Source organism: Aegilops tauschii, chromosome 1 (genome assembly GCF_002575655.3).
Source record: "Aegilops tauschii subsp. strangulata cultivar AL8/78 chromosome 1, Aet v6.0, whole genome shotgun sequence".
Lineage (NCBI taxonomy): Eukaryota > Viridiplantae > Streptophyta > Magnoliopsida > Poales > Poaceae > Aegilops > Aegilops tauschii.
The window spans coordinates 193,408,668-193,435,240 of record NC_053035.3 but is presented as its reverse complement, the minus strand read 5'-3'; the positions used below and the strand labels follow the sequence as shown (position 1 = coordinate 193,435,240).

The 26,573-nt window shown below is 44.0% G+C and overlaps 2 long non-coding RNA genes across 2 annotated transcripts; both read right to left on the bottom strand.

Moving 5' to 3' along the window:
* Positions 1 to 1,135: 1,135 nt before the first annotated feature.
* On the bottom strand, positions 1,136 to 3,789 carry LOC141042421 (uncharacterized). Its single transcript, XR_012205138.1, has 5 exons — positions 3,701 to 3,789; positions 3,333 to 3,583; positions 2,802 to 3,249; positions 2,074 to 2,350; positions 1,136 to 1,994 (listed from the first exon to the last, which is right to left on the bottom strand). It is a non-coding gene; the product is annotated as an uncharacterized lncRNA (long non-coding RNA).
* A 14,343-nt stretch (positions 3,790 to 18,132) lies between these two features.
* LOC109734453 (uncharacterized) lies at positions 18,133 to 19,311 on the bottom strand. Its single transcript, XR_002225862.4, has 3 exons — positions 18,675 to 19,311; positions 18,445 to 18,564; positions 18,133 to 18,346 (listed from the first exon to the last, which is right to left on the bottom strand). It is a non-coding gene; the product is annotated as an uncharacterized lncRNA (long non-coding RNA).
* Positions 19,312 to 26,573: the final 7,262 nt, after the last annotated feature.

Here is a 26,573-nt window from a genome sequence, read left to right as displayed (position 1 = left end):
CAATTCAGGGCCTCTGTTGTTTCATTTCAAAGTATTTGAGTCTTTATTGTCTGTTCATAAGGTCACTTGGGGGCTTCCTGCTCAATGAGCATAGCTATTCACACCCACTTGATCCGGTTCTCAAGCTGACTCATTGGTCACTTGGGGGCTTCCTGCTCAATGAGCATAGCTATTCACACCCACTTGATCCAGTTCTCAAGCCGATTCATTGATCACTTGGGGGCTTACTGCTCAGTGAGGATAGCTATTCACACCCACTTGATCCGGTTCTCAAGCCGATTCATTGGTCACTTGGGGGCTTCCTGCTCAATGAGCATAGCTATTCACACCCACTTGATCCAGTTCTCAAGCCGACTCATTGGTCATTTGGGGGCTTTCTGCTCACAGAGCATAGCTGTTCACACCCTCTTGATCCGGTTTCCAAGCCGATTCATGGGTCATTTGGGGGCTTCCTGCTCACCGAGCATAGCTGTTCACACCCTCTTGATCCAGTTTCCAAGCCGATTCATGGATCATTTGGGGGCTTCCTGCTCACCGAGCATAGCTGTTCACACCCTCTTGATCCGGTTTCCAAGACGAATTCGAGTTAAACCTACCTGTTTGCAAGATGCTACTCCGCCAAGTGACCCGCCGAACTCTTGACAGTTACTCTTTTCAATAAGACCCTGAACTAGTCAAGGTTAAAATGGCGGCCTTTGTCACATGAGAGACGGCTTACAAAGAGCTAGGATAAACTCGCCTGCTGTCGTACTCTCTCCGATATGTGGCCCCTTTGTACTCTTAAGAGTTACTCTTTTCAATAAGACCCTCAACTGATTAAGGTTAAAACGCCGAATTTATGTCATGTGAGAGCCAGCTTACAAGATAAAAAACTAATTTTTTTTCAAAAAAACAGAGGTAGATTCTTCTGGACCTGTCAAGCTTCCGTCTTATAAGGTTTACATACTTACAACAACATTATAATATTGGTCTATAGGTATGAATTCATATTTGAATAAATACTTCGGGTTTTTCTGACCCGCCCTGGTTATAGACTTTAAGTCACCAGAACATATTATATTGGACATTATGACCCGCCCTAGCGTAAACCGCTAGGGTACATGTTATTTACTTGTGTGTAGGGAATATGATAATATGACCCACATCATTGATAATATTATAAATGCAAATAGTAGATCTTCAACATCAGATCGGTGGTTTAAAGTATTCAGCAAGCAAACATGCACGATGGCATGACAGATCATTGTTTTCACTAGCCTATTACACGGCTTTCCAAGCCCACATGATTAAGAGTTTTTCCAAAGGAGACGCCGTGCGGCAGTTTGAGAGCCGCCCCGTGGATCAGTTGCCCTGGTCTTGGCGAGTTGAAGCTTCTGGGTCATCCTGCGCCGGTTCTTCTTCTCCTCCCTCCAATGTCTGGAAGTCAGACGATGTGCAGTTGATGCCGGTTAAAGCTATGAATTCATCTTCATCATCTATAAGATCAGACGGATCGACATCAGGAGCAAAGGTGTGCTTACGTATCAGAGGAACGAGCTCTACAATATCATAAGCCGGTGCTTTCACTTTTGCATTCTCTTTGGTGTAAGCGGGCTGATACTTGGACAAGTCAGTTTCTTCGGCCAGCTTGGTTGCCCAAGGACGCATCTCCTTTACACATTTGGTAAAGTCGCTAGCATCAAAGGGACACCCCTCCTCCTTCAAGCTTGGACAGCCAGTTGCCAGCTCCTCCGGGTCTAGCTCCACCTGCCATGTTTTGGCCCGGCTCAAAGCAGTGATGGCGCCGGCTCGAGCTGCGGATCGCTTGATTTCTTCGATCCTTTTGGGCATGACAGATAGCTTGTCCAAAACATCCTTGATAAGTGAAGGCGACTATTTGTTATGCGAGATAACTGCCAAGGATCGTTGCGTGCCTGTGTACAACTGTTCCACTAGAGTGTAAACCACCTTCAGCTTCACCAGCATGCCTTGGCCAAGGTTAGAGCTTATGGGGCCTGCATGCGTAACATATGATAAGTCGCAAGGCGGCTTACAGTATTTCCCAAGGAAAAATTGCAGTGCAAAGTTACTTACCAAAGATGGCGGTTGTCATTTGATTTACATGTCGTTTTAAATCGGATAACTCTTTAGTCACCAGTTTAAGGGCAGCTTCAACATCTCCAGCTCTATTCAAAAGGGCAGCTTTCTCGGTTTCCCAGCCGGCTCAATGCGTATTGAAATCTGTCTTCAACTTTTCAGAAACCTCCAAGGCGGCTTTTAGTTCTGATTTGGCCTTTGATGTCTCAGATTGTTGTAACGAGATGTTCTTCTGCAGATCAACCACCTGAGATTCCTTCATGTTTAGCTCAGCCTGCAAGGATAAATCAAGCAGTATTCAGGAATCATGATAATCATTCTATTAAAGTCCCAAGCATATTGCGAAGTATTCTACTTGGCACTTGGGGGCTAATGTAGGTCGCTTCTCTTTCAGATTGAATCCTTAATAACCCGACTCGATTCTTCAAATTAAGCCGGCTCATGGGGGCCACATATTCGGATTTCTTTACAAACAAGATATTACGTCCCGACTTACATATTCAGCTTAAGCCGGCCCTTGGGGACTACTCATGCGGATCTAATCCAATAAACAGGGTCATTTTCAGAAGGATTGCACGAAAGCTGACATTTAAAGTCTACAATATTCTCAAATATTTTCGTATCCTATAGACTTGGCGGCTGATATATATATATATATATATATATATATATATATATATATATATATATATATATATTGATATGAGAAGGCTTCCAGTGGTTACCTCAAAGCATTCTTTCATCAGATTGACTAAGCCGGCTTTCATGTCTCGGCTGGTAGGCAGGTGGGTTAAATAGCCCGAGTGAATCTCGCTGGCGCTGAAGCTGGCGTAGCTCTCCAAGTCCAATTTCCATTTTCCTTTGTCAGCAGCGGAGAATTCCTCTTTCGCACTATGTTTTGATAAAACAGTGGGTTGGCCTGGCTCTGTATAACCCGTCCCGGTAAATATAACATCTTCAGCCTCTTCAGTAGGCTTGATGGTGCTTGGCGGTTCAGTACGGGGCAGTTCAACGCCCATTGGATCTACCATGACATCATGGGCTTCTGGGGCGGGTCATCAGCAGTAGTCACCAGAGTTTGTTGAGAGGCTTTGGAGGTGCTCAGCTTCTCCGGCTCAGTAGCCTTGGGATCTTCAGCCGATTTGTTCACCTTCAACTTCTTGCTGGGTTTGGCTATACCATTGAAAGTAAGACATATAAAGATATTAGTATATCAGCATGCAAGTGTTGAAGCAAGAAAAATCTAGTATACTCACCCCGGAGCAAGTTTGAAGGGAGGAATATGGGTTCCGGTTGAGTCGCCAGAGGATGAATGAGAAGTTCCGTGTTAATTTGAGTCGGACGGATTAAGTGGTTGACGGATAAGACCCGCCTTAGGAAAGGAGAGGGTTGAAATTTGTGGCACCTCATTCCGGCGTTTCCGAGGAGCCGGCGTGTTGGGTAAACCGGAGGAGAGATTCCCACATCCGCTGTTCTGGGTTGTGCGGTGAACTTCATGCTGCTGTTTCTTCAAAATAAAGTTGGGATCCAAGTAAGCTAACGAGTGAGAAAACCTTACTTTCTGGCTCACTTGACGAACTTTCTGTCTTGGCAGAGGTTTTGAGTCTGAGGAAAGGATAGTTACCTCTTCACAATCTGTGTGGCTGGCCTCCGCGTCATCCTGATAGTAATTAGTGTCAATAAGATGAACATAAAAGGAGCCAAGGGAGTCAAGTTCTACCTCCGGCTCATCCTCCAGAGTAAACAGATCAGTTGCATATGCCTTCTTTTTGGCAGGCTTCCTGGAAACCTTGGTCTTTGTCCTAACCTTTTTGGTTGGCTTGTCTTGAAGTTTCTTGTTCCAAAAGGGGGAATCAGCCTGCAGAAATCAAGTAATAATGAGAAGACGGAATGAGAGATAAGGAGTTAGTAAAAATTGCTCAAAAATTCTTACAGCTGGAGGTTTCTTAAAGGTAGAGAAGGGATTCAACCCCGTCTTGCTACAAGTCGCCAAGCTCTCGTTAAGGAGTGTTTTGGTCATCTTGTTGATCGCATCATCGTTCAAACGCACTTGGCTGTGAGGCTGTGGATCTTTGGTATCGCCGGTATATTCGCACATTAAACCGGGCCGGCGGCTCAAGGGCAAAATTCTCCAAGCCACCCAGCGCCGGACTAAGTCAACTCCGGTCAACCCGTTGGCCATTAAGGCCCTTGTTTTTAAAAATATGGGCATATATTTGGCCCGTTCTTCGATGCTGATCCGGTCTTGGAGATGCCTTGAACTAAGCCGGTTCTCACGGAAACCCGATAGTGGATTTTCATCAGCCGGAGATGTGTCTTGGCAGTAAAACCAAGTTTGGTTCCAGTCTTTCGGATGACTGGGAAGTGTGGCTACAGGGAAGACAGCTTCTTTCCGCCATTGGATAGAAATTCCACCAAGTTCTAAGCTAGGGACGTCTGTGAATTCAGTTTGGCGGTTCAAGTAATAAAATTCTCTAAACAAGTCCACAGTGGGCTCTTCTTGGAGGTATACTTCACAAAAAACTTGGAAGTTGCAGATATTGGAAACAGAGTTGGGTCCGATGTCTTGAGGGTGGAGTTGAAAGAAATGCAACACATCACGGAAGAATTTTGAGCCGGGTGGGGAAAAGCCCCGGAGCATATGATCAGAAAAAACTATGACCTCGCCTTCTTTTGGAGTGGGTATAGCCTCGTTCCCCGGGGCTCTCCAATGAATAACATCTTTGGCGGCTAAGACGCCTACCTGAACAAATTCTTTGAGAGATTGCTCCGTCACGGTGGAGACGACCCAGTTGCATGAGGTGACGGTTTTTGTCATTTTTGTTGATGAAAGGCCTAGAAAGGGAAATATTGTCGGATTAAGTTTATGATCTTAAACCGTCCAGTGATCAGAAAGCAAGTGCATTATGCAAGGCCAATTCGGATGCAGAGAATGTGTGCTATAAAGATTGGCATGGTTAAACCGGAAGACAATACTGGGTTATACAGATTCTGAGCATATATTGGCGTTTTAAAGCGGGCCTAAGGATGTTTGGCGGGTTACGACATATCATTTAAGCCGCCCGCACGGCTGCAGTTCACATGTATCTGTAGACCTATAAGTGAAATTTTGCTAAGTACTGAAAAACAGGTTCCATGGATCAGTTCTATGATTTTGGATCTACAGCAGTTCAGAAAATGAAAATAAATTTTAAACCTAAGGCTACGGCAGTGGAAGAACTCGCGTACTCGGATGGCATTTTGTGCAGAAAAGATATCTCTGCGATTGGAAGGAGATGTTAAAACTGCTACCACACGACCTCAGTGTTGTTTTCCGATCAAACTATATATGTGTTCTAAAAGGAAAGTATGAAGAACGATGAAGAACACCGACGAACGGCTAAAACCCTAATGCAGATCTACTATGGGGAGAGGCGAGTACCTCCTGACGCTGATGAGCAGCGGAGGTGCACCGTGTTTCTCTGGTCCGTTCAGGTCGATGCAGCGGCCGGAGCTGTTGGCGCTAGAGGAAGACGGTGGCGGAGCTCAGGTTGTGGAGGCGTCGCAAGGAAGAGGACGAAGACGAGGAGGCAAGGGTAAAGAGTTAAAAGGAGGACCCCTGTCCCTATTTATAAGGAAAAGATAAGATGGCAGGCACAAGAATCGAGGGGGCAGAATGATTATGCTAGCAAGGCGGATGCCTCGATTTTCGGGAGGTTCATTAAGATAAAGATCCATTGAGGTATCCTAGGCCTTGTGCGGAGTTAATGCGCATGATGTCATGGCGGTTTACAGTGGTTCTGCTATGTGATGTCATGGCGGATTACAGTGGTTTGGTAATGAAGATTGATGTGAACAAGTTCAAATCAACCTGGGGCCTAATGTTGGGGATATAACCCCGAGGTATGACCCGCCCAGGAGGGGCCGCGTCACACCGTTGGCGGCTTAAGGTGAGAAGGCCCAAGATGTCTGAAGGCCCAAGACCTGGAGGTAACTTAAGGCCCAAAGGTGTAAATTGCCATATGATAACTCATTCTGTAAGGCATGTTTAGTTAGAAACCGAGCCGATCACGTTTGTGGGAGCCGGCGGAGACTCTGTAAGCCGTCGGGCATCAACCTGTATATAAAGGGATGACCCGGCGGCGGGTTAAGTCAAGAAACACACAATCGAGAACTAGGTCAAGCGTATTCGCTCCCTGGTAATCAAAACCCAAGCAATACAACTAGAATCAGGACATAGGCTTTTACCTCGTTGTAGCGACCCGACCTCAGACGGTCAAGTCTCTGTGTTTAAGTGTCATCCCTGGATCGGTATGCTGACACACACAGTACTCGAGGATTTATAACAGAGGTAAATCACATGTATAAAGTAACGTAAATACTATGAACTCGATCCAAATAGCGGAAGTAACAACAAGGTGGATTCCCATCAACACCAACGGCAAAGTTGAGTGTAGAAATCGTAACCCTAACGTATCACTTACTCGTCGTAAGGTTCCTGCAACATGAGACGTTGCAGCCACAAAGGGTCGGTACATTGAATGTACTGGCAAATTCACACCATAGGATAATGATGAATAATAACTATCACTGATGCATATATGGCTGGTGGAAAAGCTCTATGGTTATAATGTTTTTGCGAAAAGCCAATTTTTCCCTACATCAAAGGAATATATTTTATTTAACTACAAAGTTGGTTGATAAATATTGAGAAGGTTCCTCCAACTCAATCCCAAAATAATAATCATTAACCCAATCAAATTAATTAAATGAAGTGTAGAGATCAACATGATAATCCAAGAACCAGATACTCAAGATTGTCCATAACCGGGGACACGGCTAACCATGATTAGTTTGTACACTCTGCAGAGGTTTGCGCACTTTTCCCCACAAGACTCGATCTCCTCCATTGGATTTCTCGCACTGCAGGGTGTTTGAGAAACGGATGACCGAGACACAGTCTTTCAGAAGCATTAACTCTCTACTCTGGATAGACAGTACCACCTACAACCCACTACATCTGCTAGTCTACCTTTTCAAGAGCTTCACGCAACATACTCAACTATGCTAGAGCCCATAATAGCTTGTGGCTGCACACGGAAGTTTCTAGCATGAATAATCTTATGATCCCTTTGAGCCTGGGTGGCGAGCCGTAGGATGATCACACGGGTCCTCCGGGATATCCTAGGACAACACTGGATTCTCCAGGTGCCCGCAACCAATCCACCCAGATGTGTATTAAAATAGCCACCTTAAGTTGAACCATTAAGTAAACAATCTCACATCTTTCATGGAATTCACTCAAACCCAATCCACGTCTACGAGCATAGCATGCCAATATAAGCATAACGTAATAGTAACTCCCAAGGTTTGAATGCAGGGCAATAGGTTCCTACCTCATCAACTACTTCCCAATACCCATATGTTATCAAATTCTAACCATGCAATGTTTGAGGGTTGAAACTAATGCATAAAAACTGGGTATGAAAGGGATATGATCAAAGTGTGAACTTGCCTGTACTGTTGATGAAGATGATTCGCACTCATAACTCCTGATAGTTCTACTCGTCACACTCCGGTCAATCTATCGTAAGCAAGCAATAGTAACCACACATAAGCAATCACTCAAAAGATCGAAAAGAACGAAGAAGACAATTCGGAAAACTTCAAAACCAAGCAAATAACTCTTGCAACAGAAAACAATTTCTAACAGTACCAAAATTAGGTGAATTTGGCCTTATCAGAAAGTTTAGGTCAAGAGCTTCGATTGGCAAAAAGAATCAAATCAAACGGAGTTATAAAACTCAAGTTACGATCAAACGAAGTTCAAATACAAATCTGTTCTAATCCAAATTTTAAAACTTTCAAAGACATGTTTAAGTTGTTTTATTGGATAGAAGGGATCGTAACGAAGAAGTGGGCATTGGTTTCATCTAATTCCGACCAATGAGCAAAAAGTAGTGATCGTTTTAAGACTAGGGACTAAACTGCAATTAAAATACTTACAAACGGGTCCCTGGCCACAAGAACAAATCTAATATATGAACGTTTGCTATCGAGGCTTATATAGTGAAACCGTCCACTGCCAACGCTAAACGAACGAACGTTCGTTAACTAAACATACCGGTTTGAAATAAAAAAACAAAACCTAGATCTAATCCGACCGTTGATCGTAGATCGGACGGGGACGGAAGAGGCGAGGCGTACCGCGGAAACGGTGGCTGCCGGTGGCGAGGGAGACGGCGGCGGCAGCGCAGACGTCAACGGGGCGACGGCTCCGGTGGGTCTCCGGCGGCGGCGAGGGCATCACGGGGCTCGATGCGGCGCGGTGGTGAGGATGTAGCGGGCGGCGTCGGTCGGGAGTGGCAGAGCGGAGCGGGGCAATGGCGGCGAAGCTCGGCGGCGGCGGTAACTCCGGTTAGGGCGTGGCGGCGACTGCGGGCTCCGATGGCTCGGGTTTTGAGGAAAACGGGACCGGGGTCCCCGGTGTATATATAAGAGGAGGGGCGGCAGCGTGCTTGGGCGAGGGGAAAAGAGAGTCCGAGGTGAGGACGGCGTCGCCGGCGATGTCGGTCTGGAGCAGGACTCCGGCTCGGCGTGGGGAAAGAAACACGACAGGTGGGCCCCACCTGTCGGCCTCAGAGGCGAGGCGGTTCGGGCGAGGGGAGTGCGGGTGCAGGTGCGGCTGGGCTGGCCTGGCCACTGGGCTGGCTGGGCCGCTTGCTGGGCCGGCTGGCCTGGCGCGGTCGGCTATGCTAAACAAATTTTGTTTTTTGTTTTTTTAGACAACAAAGTAAAGCAAAACGAAAAGAAATAAAAATATAATATAGGCATATTATATATCAAAATTTTCAGAAAAAGATTTTCTTCAACATGAACATTTTTCTAACATCAAATAAAATCTACAAAAATTCAAATAATTCAAAGAGTGCTACTATTGCAATTAAACCTGATAAAAATCATTTTAAAAATACCAAAATGATTTCAAATTTATTTCTCTCCAATTTTCTACTGTAGGGAATCATTTTACCCTAATTTCCATATATTTTATTTTTGGAGAAAAATAATTTGAATAAAACTCAAATAACTCCAAATTGAAAATAATTTCAAAGGGGCTTTAAATTTGACTCTTTGAAACTTCCAGCTCATATTTCATATGTTTTGAAGAAGTCATTTTATCTTCTCTCATGAAAATCATTGAGTTGCTTAAAGTTTCTGGATTTGAAATATTTTCAAATGAAATTCAAATATTTTCAACAACCCTTTTCATTTAAATAAATGGAAGAAGTCATGTCATCTTCACTCGAGGGTTTTGTGATGAAAAGTATTTGAATTCACAGAGATCATAAATGCAAAAATGAAAGTTTAGGAAAGTCCTTTTATTCCCTCTCATTTAACTTTCAAAAAGTTTCGAATTTCACTCAATTTCACTTAAGCAATCAAACAATCAATCATAACTATCTATTTAATATAACATTCCAAAATTTAGAATTTTGGGATGTTACAAACCTACCACCCTTAAAATGAATCTCGTCCTCGAGATTCGGAGAGGCTAGAAAGAAATAGGTTAGGTTTTGGGGGGTGTTCTCAAAATCTATCGATCGTCACAGGGGGTCCGGGGTGCTACCACCCTTAGAAGCATGGTTACGGTCCCATCAATACTCATATACTCCATCCTTATTCTTGACAAGGCCGGTTTTCTCAGATTCTCAGAAAAATTCCTTCTCTGGGCTCTTCCGATAGTGGCATAACCTTTTCCTTAATTTCTTCTGTCCTTTCATCTTGGTAAGGTTATTCTGAGACTGGGTCTTCATAGCTGACGGGTCTGGCGTCAATACTAAACAACTATCGATATCTCATGGTGGTCAACAATTTATGGTTTCTCCTGCAGGAAATGGGTCTGGGTTGAACCTCACCGTATATCCTACGATTGGCAACAGCTGCCTTGTACAAGCGAAAATACTTATACCATTCTAAGGTTTAAACAAGGTTTTGATCGTCGTCTCTCTACTATAGGTAAGTCGCTCAGATTTACCATCCCATATAGCAAGGCGAATAATAAGAGTAAGTCGGTATGGTGATCAATCCATCCCGCACCCAAATCATTACCTTGTATACGGTTTAGCGAATCTTGCATTCTAACACTCGGTCATCCTCACAAACATTGCAGAATTTCTCTTGTCGACGAACCAAGTTCGGATAAATCCATTGATTCTGCAAGTCAAACAAACATCTATCGTTCCTTCACAACTCTCAGGTTTTGCGTAAACTCCTATAAGATCGTTTGTCGATAAAATCGTAACTTCTTCGAGGGTTTTTCCTTCAGCAAGAATGTGCTTGCTTCTTGGCAGGTCCCGGGGCCTGTGGGTTATGGCCCATCTCATCGCTTGTAAACCTTGAACTCATCATTGGGCAACTGATCACTATTCCAACACCCGGCTTCCTAGCATTCTTTAATCCAACCAATTGTACTGTCTCCCTTCCTTCTATGGGTACCAAACTAAGACGTGATTACTCAGACTCATGATGGAGTTACAATTTGCTCCATATTACCAACATTCTACCTCCTTTATATCCAATAATACTTCATCCCTTCATATTCTAGGGGTATCCCACATATCGAGACAAAACTCACACTTATTTTGTCCGAAATCCACTCCGTGGAATATTATTATCTTTTCCAAGGGTCAAGTTTCCTCAAAGGGTACTACCACCCTTGAAATGCACCAATTCACCCATAGACCATATTTCTCATATCCTCGAAAATGGTCAAAATCTTCCTTCATAGAGTAACAACTCATAAAATCCAAATCAGTACCCGCGATACTAACTTTACTGATTCTCCAATTATTACCATCTCCTGCACTTCCATTACATGCCTCAACTCAACACCTCAAAAGAATTGTTCCCACTACTACTACTACTATATTCCTTTTGTTGCAAACTCCACTACTTAACACAAGCCTCCTTCTCTTTGGGACAATCCCTGGAAAAGTGCCCTGCTTCATTACAACGAAAACATATTACATCTGACAAGTCTCGAGGTTCCTTGTGATCATATAGCCTCCTTGGGTCCTCGGCTTCCTTTTTGGGCAACTGCTGAGGTAGTGCCCTGACTCCTTGCACCTGAAAGAGGTGATATGGCTCAGGTCCTTCCTGGTATCCAATCTACTTCTCTTCCTATACTTTTACGTTCCAATCAGGGCTTCTATTTCCTGTGGGTCATACTCTACTTCCTCTGTCGGGAATTCTACTAGATCCCCATTCAGACAATTCTGGAAGATGTGTCCTTCTTCTCCACATGAATAGCACGACTTGGTGCAGGGTTTAATTGGGTCTTCTTCGGATGTGTACTCCACCTCTTCCTTCATCACGGGTTCTTCTAAAATTTCCATGAGGGCTCCTTTCATTGCTTTTTTCTTTTGCTGGATGGTTCTTTGTACCATGGGGTAAATGTGACACTGAGCAGGGTAGTGGGTAGTTCCTTCACACAAGAAACATGTAATCTGCCTAGTTGGGAATTCTTCAGTTGGCTGACTTCCTTCACAGTTAGGGCATTCATCCTTGTGTTCCTTATGGTTGTGTCCTATTTCTCCACAAAACTTGCATGCCCAGGGTTTCTTCATACCATTTCCATAAGGCTTCAATTTCTGGGACACAAACCGAGACTTTAGCAAAGTCAACTTAAATTCCTTCCAAGTGGTTACTCCTTGCCATCCATTGATGGTTTGGTACATCCTCCACCAAGTAGTAGCACCTCTTTCAAAGCACTGAAGAGCATGATGGGTTATATCCTTTCCGGCTATAGTGTTATTCTCCATATGATTTTCCATGTTCTGAATCCATCAGTCCGTCTCCAATTGACTCATCGGTCCAGAAGATATAAGCTCATCTCCATTCATCCTCTATTCGGTCCGTGGGCTTCGGGGTGGGATAAGAGAGATAGAGGGGGATACACACAATGCAAACAATAGTTTTGAAAAGACGGGTTTTATTTTGTGGCAGTCGGGAAAACAACAAACAAATGACAGCTCACAAACATCGCAGCTAACGTAGGTATAACAGGGGTTTGGTCTTCTAAAGGTCAATAAATCTTCAAAGTCGCCAAACTCTTCAAGTATTGTTCATGTCTCCATTGGCTTCTTCCGATCGTGCTTGTCCTTCTCAAATTCTTTTGCCAGATCATTTCTGTTGATGCGAAGTCTCTCGTGACGTCCTTTAATATTCTGGAGTTGCGTTCCAACTTCTGGGTTTCAACATCCTTGGCATGAACCATGGTCCTACTGTCCTTCATTCCTGACGAATCTCCGGTATCTCGGGGTTTTGCTTCTCCAACTTGGCTACTTCAGCTTTTGGGTCGTAAGTTCTTCACAAAATGCTTCCTTTTCAAAAATAGCTTTCTGAAGGTCCATCTTGAACTCCTGATGTAGTTCTCCAGATCCTGGTGATACACCAGCTAAGGTTAAAACTTCGTCTTGCTGATAGGTGCTCCATCAGCCTTCTTGTCATCCAATCCTTCCAAAGAAATGCATGCTTAACTCAGCATGGTGGCAATACCATAAGCGGGCAATAACACCATGGTTAGCCGAGTCTATGCCCATGTCACTGCCATGAGCTTTCATTCCATAATTGATATCTCCTGTCTTAAGGTTTTCTTGACAAAAACTTTGAGTTCTAATGCTCCATGTTCCGGTCTTTCTCTGATACACCTTGATCTCGGGTATTGACAGCTTCTATAGTCTGCCAAGTTCAATAAGGGTAGCCTTCCTAGGTCACACTAATCTGGAAATTCTTCAGAGCCTTCAAATTCTCCTAGTCTTCAGAGTTTTCAACCATCGTAGTTTCCATTACCATAATGCATGGTAAAATCCTCTTCATTCCGAAGTGGTCTTAGTTGTCCGAGATCTTGTACTTCTTCGAGTGGTCTCATCAGTCGAATCTTCGTGTGGTCAAATGGGGAAAGGGGTGTAATCTCACTAAAAAGGAATTTTTGAATAAGCTCAGAAGAGAAGAGAGGTAAAAGATCTTTTTAAAAAAGAAATTTGTAGAGAAAAATCTATCCTATGGGCTTGCCAGTTTCTAGGGGTCACGTCCTACAGTCAACATGTGCTCTGATACCATCTTGTAGCGACCCGACCTCAGACGGTCAAATCTCTGTGCTTAAGTGTCATCTCTGGATCGGTATACTGACACACACAGTACTCGAGGATTTATAACAGAGGTAAATCACATGTATAAAGTAACGTAAATACTATTACCTCAATCCAAATAGCGGAAGTAACAACAAGGTTGTGGACTCCCATCAACACCAACGGCAAAGTTGAGTGTAGAAATCGTAACCCTAACGTATCACTTACTCGTCGTAAGGTTCCTGCAACATGAGACGTTGCAGCCATAAAGGGTCAGTACATTGAATGTACTGGCAAATTCACACCATAGGATAATGATGAATAATAACTATCACTAGATGCATATATGGCTGGTGGAAAATCTCTATGGTTATAATGTTTTTGCGAAAAGCCAATTTTTCCCTACATCAAAGAATATATTTTACTTAACTACAAAGTTGGTTGATAAATATTGAGAAGGTTCCTCCAACTCAATCCCAAAATAATAATCATTAACCCAATCAAATTAATTAAATAAAGTGTTGAGATCAACATGATAATCCAAGAACCAGATACTCAAGATTGTCCATAACCGGGGACACGGCTAACCATGATTAGTCTGCACACTCCGCAGAGGTTTGCGCACTTTTCCCCACAAGACTCGATCTCCTCCGTTGGATTTCTCGCACTACATGGTGTTTGAGAAACGGATGACCGAGACACAATCTTTCAAAAGCATTAACTCTCTACTCTGGATAGACAGTACCACCTACAACCCACTACATCTGCTAGTCTACCTCTTCAAGAGCTTCACGCAACATACTCAACTATGCTAGAGCCCATAATAGCTTGTGGCTGCACACGGAAGTTTCTAGCATGAATAATCTTATGATCCCTTTGAGCCTGGGTGGCGAGCCGTAGGATGATCACACGGGTCCTCCGGGATATCCTAGGACAACACTGGATTCTCCAGGTGCCCGCAACCAATCCACCCAGATGTGTATTAAAATAGCCACCTTAAGTTGAACCATTAAGTAAACAATCTCACATCTTTCATGGAATTCACTCAAACCCAATCCACGTCTACGAGCATAGCATGCCAATATAAGCATAACGTAATAGTAACTCCCAAGGTTTGAATGCAGGGCAATAGGTTCCTACCTCATCAACTACTTCCCAATACCCACATGTTATCAAATCCTAACCATGCAATGTTTGAGGGTTGAAACTAATGCATAAAAACTGGGTATGAAAGGGATATGATCAAAGTGTGAACTTGCCTGTACTGTTGATGAAGATGATTCGCACTCATAACTCCTGATAGTTCTACTCGTCACACTCCGGTCAATCTATCGTAAGCAAGCAATAGTAACCACACATAAGCAATCACTCAAAAGATCGAAAAGAACGAAGAAGACAATTCGGAAAACTTCAAAACCAAGCAAATAACTCTTGCAACAGAAAACAATTTCTAACAGTACCAAAATTAGGTGAATTTGGCCTTATCAGAAAGTTTAGGTCAAGAGCTTCGATTGGCAAAAAGAATCAAATCAAACGGAGTTATAAAACTCAAGTTACGATCAAACGAAGTTCAAATACAAATCTGTTCTAATTCAAAATTTAAAACTTTCAAAAACATGTTTAAGTTATTTTATTGGATAGAAGGGATCGTAACGAAGAAGTGCGCGTTGGTTTCATCTAATTCCGACTAACGAGCAAAAAGTAGTGATCGTTTTAAGACTAGGGACTAAACTGCAATTAAAATACTTACAAACGGGTCCCTGGCCACAAAAACAAATCTAATATATGAACGTTCGCTGCCGAGGCTTATATAGTGAAACCATCCACTGCCAATGCTAAACGAACGAATGTTCGTTAACTAAACATACCGGTTTGAAATAAAAAAAACAAAACCTAGATCTAATCCGACCGTTGATCGTAGATCGGACGGGGACGGAAGAGGCGAGGCGTACCGCGGCGACGGTGGCTGCCGGTGGCGAGGGAGACGGCGGCGGCGGCGCGGACGTCGACGGGGCGGCGGCGGCGCGGACGTCGACGGGGCGGCGGCGGCGCGGACGTCGGCGGGGCGGCGGCGGCGCGGACGTCGACGGGGCGGCGGCTCCGGTGGGTTTCCGGCGGCGGCGAGGGCGTCAGGGGGGTCGACGCGGCGCGGTGGTGAGGATGGAGCGGGCGGCGTCGGTCGGGAGTGGCGGAGTGGAGCGGGGCAACGGCGGCGAAGCTCGGCGGCGGCGGTAACTACGGCGAGGGCGTGGCGGCGACTGCGGGCTCCGGTGGCTCGGGTTTTGAGGAAAACGGGACCGGGGTCCCCAGTATATATAAGAGGAGGGGCGGCAGCGTGCTTGGGCGAGGGGAAAAGAGAGTCCGAGGTGAGGACGGCGTCGCTGGGGATGTCGGTCTGGAGCAGGACTCCGGCTCGGCGTGGGGGAAGAAACCCGGCAGGTGGGCCCCACCTGTCGGCCCCAGAGGCGAGGCGGTTCGGGCGAGGGGAGTGCGGGTGCGGGTGCGGCTGGCTGGGCCGCTTGCTGGGTCGGCTGGCCTGGCGCGGTCGGCGGTGCTGAACAAATTTTGTTTTTGTTTTTGTTTTTTTAGACAACAAAGTAAAGCAAAACGAAAAGAAATAAAAATATAATATAGGCATATTATATATCAAAATTTTCAGAAAAAGATTTTCTTCAACATGAACATTTTTCTAACGCCAAATAAAATCTACAAAAATTCAAATAATTCAAAGATTGTTACTATTTGCAATTAAACCTGATAAAAATCATTTTTAAAAATACCAAAATGATTTCAAATTTATTTCTCTCCAATTTTCTACTGTAGAGAATCATTTTACCCTATTTTCCATATATTTTATTTTTGAAGAAAAATAATTTGAATAAAACTGAAATAACTCCAAATTGAAAATAATTTCAAAGGGGCTTTAAATTTGACTCTTTGAAACTTCCAACTCATATTTCATATGTTTTGAAGAAGTCATTTTATCTTCTCTCATGAAAATCATTGAGTTGCTTAAAGTTTCTGGATTTGAAATATTTTCAAATGAAATTCAAATATTTTCAACAACCCTTTTCATTTAAATAAATGGAAGAAGTCATGTCATCTTCACTCCAGGGTTTTGTGATGAAAAGTATTTGAATTCACGGAGATCATAAATGCAAAAATGAAGGTTTGAGAAAGTCCTTTTATTCCCTCTCATTTAACTTTCAAAAAGTTTCGAATTTCACTCAAGCAATCAAACAATCAATCATAACTATCTATTTAATATAACATTCCAAAATTTAGAATTTTGGGATGTTACACTCGTTTAGAGGGGCCGAACCTGGGTAAACTCCTTGTGTCCTTTGTCCTATTTAACCCCTTTAAGCTAACCTAGTGCGATGGCTCCACACCTAAGTCCTTTCACTAGGAAATCTACCGTGTAAAATCCATGACACACTCTGACAGGCTTCATGAGCAACAAATGAGTTCTTGGTAGCAAGGTTGCGCATGTGATTGACATCAACCAGAAGACTCTGCATCTGGCGCTTCATCCAATCATGATGCCTATCTTGTTTCTGATGAAGTGACACGAGAAGCTCTCTGTCATTCAGGACGCGAGTATGCTTCTTAGGCCTTTGGGCTACTGTGCTGGCTGTTGCATCGGTGTTGGCACGATGCGGCAGCCGAAGCTGGCCGACAAGAGGACCAACAACAGTAGAGATTGGATTTGGCACATGAATCCCTTCCAGTGGAGCAAAGCCTAGAATAGCATATTACTATAACTTGTGAATTGAAAGCTAACAAAAAAGTATAATTGTCCTAACATATGAGCAAAGCTCCAGGGAAACTTAGTTTTCAATACTAAAGCTATAACTGAACATTTGCTATGGCGAATTAAAACAAATGTGCATGATTGGATTTGAAGCCTGCAAGGGTAGGTTTTACTCAATTCCTTAAAGCCACGAATTGCTAGTATAAATTATGTTCAAATGCTAGATATCTAAATACAGTGCAGGGAATGAACTATTCCAGAAATTGAATATGTCAGGAGTAGTGCTAAGGGAAGGAGGCCAAGATATACCACTTTCTAGGGTTCATCACTTTTGGAGTGCCAACCGAGCCGTGCCCTGGCCTGAAGCTGCTGCCGAGGCCGACCCAGCAGTGCCCTGGCCGGAGTCTCCAGCCACTGCCGCGCCCTGGCCTGAGCCCGCTGCAGCCGAGCCACCACCACCTGCAGAAGCTGCGCCATCGCCACCCTCAACCGCGCACTCACCCGTTCCCTCCGCAGCCGCAGCCGCGCCCTGGCCCAAGCCCACCGCAGCCCCGCCGTCGCCATCGGTCACCAACGCTAGATCCACAACCGCGCCAAGGCCTGACCCATCCGCCGCGCCCTAGCCGTCTTCCGCGGCCATCTCCATCCGCTGCACCACCTCCATCCATAGCACTAAGCCGCCGCCGCCGCTATGGTGCGCCGCCGCACTTGGGTTGGGGAGAAACGGGATGACAAGAGAGCGTCGTGTCGGGACTCGGTAGAGAAGAGAGGCCGGTTCGGCCTTTGTTTTTCTTTTTTCTAATGTTTATTATGAACAGGGGCAATTTCGTCCGACCGCAAAGAACTGGCATTGGTCAATACAGATTTTAACAGCGTCTCCTAACAGAACTGACGGAAGTGTTAGAAAGAGCAAAAAAATTACACTTGCTGTTATATAAGGAAGAAATTTCTTTGCAGTGTTAAATAGGGAACCAATATTTAAAACAGTGTTATATAAGGAATTTTCTCTTTATATATTTCCCAACTTCCACGATTGTTCGAACTTTCTGCATTTTACACAGGGAACTTCTTAAAAGTTTTTTAGCTACTGAATTGTGTTTTAGTATAGGCGCTAAACCAGAAAATGTGTTTCTTTTTTTGCTTAACGAACCGATGTAATTTATTGTATCGAACTGCTACTACCGTGTACACATATACAACTGAATTATTACTGATTTCACTTTTTATATTGAACTGACACAAATATTTTTTTTGCTACCAAAACTTGAACCTCATTGTTCCCTAGCACAGTCACACCAGAGTTATACTTCACACTAGATAAAACCAACATTTCTACTCTTGTGCTGCAACACGGGCACCGCATTACCTTTTCGCTGCTATGTAGTCACTTGAAGGCCATCAGTGCAACCTATAGATTCACAAAGGCAATTTTCAACACCTATCTCAAATCAAAACAGGGCAGCTTTCTCCATAGATGTAGAGAGAACAGTAGTAGTTCTAGCTCACCTCCCAGAAGTGTGGGATCAAAGTCAGTAGTATCCTCGTCGTGCCCTGACCACAACAAATCACAATTTACAAACACAGGCAATCTGTGAGGAATCTCCAGCATGATCCAGCCAAAGAATACTGCAGAAAGAAGATAGGAAAGCGAACATGCAACAAAATTTTAGAGAAGAGAGAACAAATTCTTAGCGCTACAGTTCGAACAGTGGTGAACATTCAGTTGAGCATACCACCTGCGAGGAGTTGTAGAGATGGACAGGGGAAGCAGAAGAGGGGCAGAGCACCGCTGGCTACACCAAGCATAGGAGGGGCGGCAGAGGGAGGTGGTGAATCGCTTCGGGTGGCGGCGTTGAACGGCCAGGAGTGGTGGCTATGAACGGACAGGGCGCTCCAACGGCGGAGCCCAACCGGGAGATGGCATTGTGTTGTGGGAGCCGGGGGACATGGTGGCAGTGCGAGATGCGGGAGATTGGAGGGAGGGAGGCGGCCGAAGAAGAACGAAGAAGTTGCCGGCGATGGGGAGAAGGCCGGGCGGCGGCGCGCTTGGGGAGAAGGCCGACCAGCGGCGCGGTTGGGAGAAGGCCTGGCGGCGGCGCGGTGGGGGAGAGTCCGACAATATGGGCGTTGGGAGGAAGCCGGCCGGCGGTGCGGTGGGGAGGAGGCCCGGCAGCGGTGCGCTCGAGGAGGAGGCCGGGCGGCGGCGCGCTCAGGGAGAGGCCGGCCGGAGGCACGCTGGAAGGAGGCCGGCCTGAGGCGCGCTGGGAAGCGAGGGCGGTGCGGCGGCGCGCGGGAGGGATGCAAGGTCGGGATGGTTTGCGGGATGTAGGGTTCACGGGGTGGGCTTGCTTTTTCTTTTCTTTTTTCCGGTGCGTACCAGTTAGGCCTCGGGGAATCTATCGATCGGGCCTATAGGGGTGTGCTAGGCCAGACAATTGTTTAGCCGTGTGCGGCGTCAGTCTTACACCCTCGGCCATATTTTCGTAGTGCTTAGGCGAAGCCCTGCGAGGATCACTTCACCATCACCGTTACCACGCCATCGTGCTAACGGAACTCATCTACTACCTCGACGTCTTGCTGGATCAAGAAGGCGAGGGACGTCACCAAGCTGAACGTGGAGGTGCCGTGCATTCGGTACTTGATCGGTTGAAGCATGAAGAAGTTTGATTACATCAACCGCGTTGAGAAACGCTTCCGCTTACGGTCTACGAGGGTATGTAGACACACTCTCCCCCTCATTGATATGCATCTCCATGAATAGATCATTGCGTGTGCGTAGGAATTTTTTTGTTTTCCATGCAACGATTCTCAACAGTGGTATCAGAGCCAGGTCTATGCGTAGATGATATGCACGAGTAGAATACCAAGAGTTGTGGGTGGTGATAGTCATAATGCTTACCACCAACGTCTTATTTTGATTCGGCGGTATTGTGGGTTGAAGCGGCCCGGACCAACCTTACATGTCCACGCACATGAGACCGGTTCCACCGACTGACATGCAACTAGTTTTGCATAAAGGTGGCTGGCGGGTGTTTGTTTCTCCAACTTTAGTTGAATCGAATTTGACTGCGGCTGGTCCTTGTTGAAGGTTAAAACAGCAAACTTGATAAATCACCGTTATGGTTTTGATGCGTAGGTAAGAACGGTTCTTGCTAGAAGCCCGTAGCAGCCACGTAAAACTTGCAACAACAAATTAGAGGACGTCTAACTTGTTTTTGCAAGGCATGTTGTGATGTGATATGGTCAAGACATGATGTGATATACGTTATTGTATGAAATGATCATGTTTTGTAAAAGTTACTGGCAACCGGCATGAGCCTTATGGTTGTCTCTTTATTGTATGAACTTCAAACGCCATGTAATTGCTTTACTTTATCACTATGCGTTAGCGATAGTTGTAGAATGATGATGATAGAGGCAAAGGTGTCCCGTCTTTCGATGAGATGGTGGCTATCATTTTTGATGGAGTAGACTTTGACGATCCGACTACGAACGTGCGAGGACGTCGCGCCTTAGCAATCACTAAACCAACTCCGAGACGTTATTGACCATACCGGAGCACGATCAACCTGACCATGAGGGTCTATTTCCTGCAAGCAAACGAAGAACAAGCAAGAAACTAAGATTTTAATCAGGATATTGCGAATATAAGAGAAAAGCTTTATTGATCAAGGAGGGGTTCTGTGACGTCTTGGTCTGGTCGTTGAATACAAACGAAGTATGCAAAGTTGCAGCTATGACGAACTTTTAATCTAAACAAAACCCAAAGTCTAAACGGTGCCCTAAGGGCTGTATCTATGGAAGAAGAGGGGGGAATTTCGTGGCCCTTGGGGAAGGGGTCTGACACCAATCCTATCTCTTGTTTCCCCACACATACGGACTCTAAAAACAGCCTATACTTATGTATTTCGAAATTACATGGGCCTGGCCCAATAATAAATGACGCAGCACCTAGAATAGCCTCTGGACGAAATTTATGAAGTGACATCTTGTATATTTCGTCCAAGGCTTCATGCACTCATTATGGTGGCTTCAAAGTCCTGAAATCATCACTTGTAACTCCGTTCTTGTTCCCCTTGTGCATGCCATCCTCTCCATGCTTGGTCTTTCTCCAGTGTTCATCCCTCTTATCCATCCCAGGCCCTTCATTTGTAAGCAAAACAAATGTATCCAATTTAGGCAGCATCATATTCTCATGAACATTAGAATCATTACCAAGAAACGAAAGTACCTGAAAATTTAATTGGCGTGCGCGAGCTCTAGTAATTGGTCCAGTATATGTAGCAGTAGGGGCTCTAGGTGTAACAATGGTATTGATGTCCTCATCATCCTCCCCTTCTTGAAATGAAGTCGTCCTCGACGGAAGCTCATCTTCCTCACCCAAATAAGGCTTCAAATCTGCAATGTTAAAAGTGGGACTAACCCCAAAATCTGCAGGCAACTCAAGTTTATATGCATTGCCATTTATTTTCTCTAACACCTTAAATGGACCATCAGCACGTGGCATTATCTTTGATTTGCGCTAATCAGGAAATCTATCCTTACGCAAATGTAACCAAACAAGATCTCCAGGTGCAAAGACAACACATTTTCTACCATTATCTCCAGCAAGTTTATATTTAGCATTCATATGCTCAATGTTTTCCTTAGTTTACTCAAGCATTTTTAAGATCAATTCAGCATGTTGTTTAGCATCAAAATTAACCTTCTCCGAAGATGGAAGAGGCAACAAATCAATGGGTGCACGAGGTAGGAAACCATACACAATTTCAAAATGGCACATCTTAGTAGTAGAATGCAACGAACGATTATAAGCAAATTCAATATGAGGCAAGCATTCTTCCCACATTTTCTTATTATTCTTCAATACAACCCTAAGCATAGTAGACAATGTTCTATTGACTATTTCAGTTTGACCATTAGTTTGGGGGTGACAAGTAGTACTAAAAAGCAGTTTAGTCCCCAACTTAGCCCATAAACATCTCCAAAAGTGGCTAAGAAATTTAGTATCACGATCTGAAACAATAGTATTTGGCACACCATGCAAGCGAATAATTTCACGAAAGAACAAATCAGCAACATTAACAACATCATCGCTTTTATGACATGGTATAAAGTGTGCCATTTTCGAGAATCTATCCACGACAACAAATATGCTATCCCTCCCCTTCTTTTTTCGAGGTAAACCTAAAACAAAGTCCACAGTATCCTCCCAAGGAACACTAGGTACAGACAAAGGCATATATAAATCATGAGGATTGAGTCGTGACTTAGCTTTTTGACATGTAGTGCTGCGAGCAACAAAACGCTCAACATCCCGTCTCATCTTTGGCCAAAAGAAATGTGCAGCAAGTACGTCCTCCGTCTTTTTCACGCCAAAGTGTCCCATTAATCCTCCTCCATGCGCCTCCTGCAACAACAAAAGACAAACAGAGCTAGCTGGAATGCATAGCTTGTTAGCACAGAACACAAAGCCATCATTAATGACGAACTTGTTCCATATTCTTCCTTCTTTACAGTTCTGGATTACATCTTTAAAATCAGCATCATGCACATATTGATCTTTGATGGTCTCCAAACCAAATATTTTGAAGTCAAGTTGTGAAAGCATATTATAGCGACGAGACAATGCATCAGCAATAACATTTTCTTTACCCTTCTTGTGTTTAATGCCATAAGGGAAAGTCTCAATGAATTTAACCCATTTAGCATGTCTATGATTCAGTTTAGCTTAACTTTTAATACATTTCAAAGATTCATGATCAGAATGTATAATAAATTGTTTGGGCCATAAATAATGTTGCCATGTCTCTAAAGTCCGAACAAGATCATATAATTCTTTATCATAAGTAGAATAATTCAGACTAGGCCCACTCATTTTTTCATAAAAGTATGCAACAGGTTTGCCATCTTGTAATAACACACCTCCTGATCCAATTCCACTAGCATCACATCCAAGCTCAAAAGTCTTATTAAAATCAGGAAGTTGGAGTAAAGGAGCATGTGTCAACTTATCTTTCAATACCATGAAGGCTTCTTCCTGTGCGGTACCCCAAACAAAAGGCACATCCTTCTTTGTAAGCTCATTGAGAGGTGCAGCAATGGTGCTAAAATCTCTCACAAAACGCCTATAGAAACCAGCGAGTCCAAGAAAACTCCTCACTTGTGTGACCGTTTTGGGTTGCGGCCAACTCTCAATAGCTTCAATCTTGGCTTTATCAACTTTGATTCCCTGTGGAGTAACAACATAGCCAAGAAAAGATACTCGGTCGGTGCAAAAGGTGCACTTCCCAAGGTTACCAAACAAATGTGCATCACGTAGAGCAATAAAAACATCACGTAAATGTTCCAAATGTTCTTCCAAAGATTTGCTATAAATCAGTATATCATCAAAATAGACTACCACAAATCGTCCAATGAAAGCACGTAAAACTTCATTCATTAGTCTCATGAAAGTACTAGGTGCATTAGTTAACCCAAAAGGCATGACTAACCACTCATATAAACCAAACTTAGTTTTAAATGCCGTTTTCCATTCATCTCCCAATTTCATACGAATTTGATGGTATCCACTACGCAAATCAACTTTGGAGAATATTGTAGAGCCACTCAATTCATCAAGCATATCATCTAGCCTAGGAATAGGATGACGATAACAAACAGTAATATTATTAATGCCTACAATCAACACACCTACGCGATGTACCATCCTTTTTTGGCACCAGTATAATAGGAACAGCACAAGGACTAAGAGGTTCACGTATATAACCTTTGTCAAGTTGCTCATGTACTTGACGCATAATCTCCTTCGTCTCATCTGGATTGGTACGGTATGGCGCACGGTTTGGCAGCGAAGCACCGGGAATTAAGTCAATATGATGCTCAATCCCTCGAATAGGTGGTAATCCCGGTGGCACGTCTTGTGGAAAGACGTCAGCAAACTCCTGCAAAATGTTAGTGACAACAGGAGGCAAAGAGGAAGGCACGTCCTCAAATGAAAACAATGCCTCTTTGCACACAAAAGCATAGCAAACAGTTTTGCTACAATCTAGATCATCAATATCAGATTTGGTGGCAAGTAAACATGCACTTTTCAATTTAATTTCAGAACCAACACTAGATGGTTTATTACCAGGCTTCATTTGTTGCTCAAATTATTTTGTCACAATCTGATTTTCACTCTTTTTTTCTCCTGTTTTGCTTTATTAGCTCTATTAATATCATCTTTCAAAATGGAATCAGGAGACATAGGAAGCGAAGTAATATGTTTATCCTTATGAACAAGAGTATACTGATTGTTTCTACCATGGTGTACAGAATTTTTATCAAATTGACATGGCCTGCCAAGTAATAAGGAACATGCTTGCATGGGTACCACATCACAATCAACATAATCAGCATATGTAGAGATACTAAAATGCACACGAACAATACGTGTTACCTTAACCTTGCCGCTGTTATTGAACCATTGGATATAGTAAGGATGTGGATGTGGTCTTGTGGTGAGAGATAGCTTCTCCACCATCTCCATGCTAGCCAAGTTGCTGCAGCTCCCACCATCTATGATGATGCGAACAGAACGTTCCTTCACAACTCCCTTTGTATGGAACAAATTATGCCTCTGATTTTGCTCAGCTTGGGTGACCTGCACATGCAAAACATGTTGAGCAACTAAACATTCATACCTGTCAGCATCTTCAGGAGCCATGTATTGCGTCTCATGTTCAGAATCATCTCCACCGTGTTCTTCACGTGTAATAAGAGCCAAAGTCTCCTCATCATAGTCGCTAGTGGACTCATACCCACCATCCTCAGTAGCAATCTTCACACGCTGAGATTTGCATTCTCTCGCATAATGACCTCGTCCCTTACAATGACGACAAATAATATCACTTGTGTTCCCTGTTGATGCCATGGAAGAAGAAGAACTCTATGCATGCCCGATAGGTGTGCTCTTGGCAGATATTGGTGGTTGTGCCTGCTTCCTTGTATCACGGCTGGAGGTGGCTGCTGATGGAGGTGTTGGTGCAGTAGAATGTGTGGAAGTAGAGGGTGCACGCGGTGTCCATGATGAAGGTCCACCTGCAGAAAAGTTAGTCCACGCCAATGCCTGTCGATCCTGCACTTCACGTTCAGCTTTACAAGCAAGATGGAATAAACGAGTGATATTATTATACTCCTTATACTCTAGAATGGTCTGAATCTCTCTATTTAATCCACCCATAAAACGTGCAAGCATAGCTTCATTCTCCTCAACAATACCACATCTAATCATGCCAGTTTGTAATTCCTGATAATATTCTTCTACATAATTTTTTCCTTGTCTTAAGCGCTGCAATTTTTGAAGTAATTCACGTTGATAATAAGGTGGAACCCAACGAGTACGCATAGCAGTTTCCAAAGCAACCCAAGTCGCTGGAATGGGATATAATCTACAATGTTCAGACCACCAAACACATGCAAAACTAGTGAAAGCACAAATAGCAGCAGGAACACGTCTCTCCTCAGGATATTGTAAACATGTAAACCTTTGTTTAGTTTCTAATTCCCAAGTAAGATATATATCAGGAACATATCTACCCTCAAATGGTGGAACATTCAATTTTAGTTTAGGAAGATGGTCATGATCTCGTACCTCAGGTGGTGGTGCAGCCCTACCATTGTGATGATATGCATGAGGATGACCTGGTGGTGGTGGTGGTGGTGCTGGTGGTTGCACGTAGTTCTGATTTTGATCAACCTCATCCTCGTAATGGTCCTCCACCTCTGCAGTAGTAGTAGGAGCTACAGAAGCATCAACAGTAGGTACACCAGCACCAGAAGTTTGACCAGGCTCAAGGGGAACGCGCTGTGCTCGTCCCACTTGATTTTGTTGTTGTTGTTGTTGTTGTTGTTGTTGTTGTTGTTGTTGTTGTTGTTGTTGTTGTTGGGCGGTGGTTGTGGAAGACGCGCGAGCAATTCATTAAACTTGTTATCGAGCTTTGTTTCGAACGCCTTCTCAATGCCATCTATCTTCTCCATGGCCTCTTCAAATCTGTTTAGCACATCTTCCATCTGTCCACTCATCATTTGCTGAAACTTATCATGAAGCTCCTTGTTCGTCAGTTCTCCCAGTCAATCTCTCCGGCTTGTGATCCTGCCATGGTTAGCAGCAATAGAAACACGCAAGAATATGATCCTAAAGACTACTAACAAGTGGTGGTGGTGGGTGTCACAAATCCGTCAAGCAAATCTCAAATTCTTACCAGTTCTTACCCAGCAGTAGGCGGTGATCGGCAACCGTTGTAGTCAAAACTCTCAAAGCTTGGATAGAGCGATTACCAGGGAGAGTCAAACACACGACGTAGATGTATGTGGAGCTAGGAAGGCTTATAATATGGTAGCAAAAAGGGTCAGCAATAATCAATTCAGAGATGCAAAGTAGAATAAACGCTCAACGACGGTACTGTGCTGGTCCTAGGCCAGACCGTACTAGAGATGCGATCCTCGAACACGAACAAAATCATGGCGCGGCAGAAAAACAAGGAAAAAGCACACTTTAATTTTTTTTGTTCTTTTTTGCGCTCCTCTTTTTTTGCGAAATATCACTATAATGGCGGGTGTCTCAAAACTCTTCCCAAGTCAAATAACAAGAT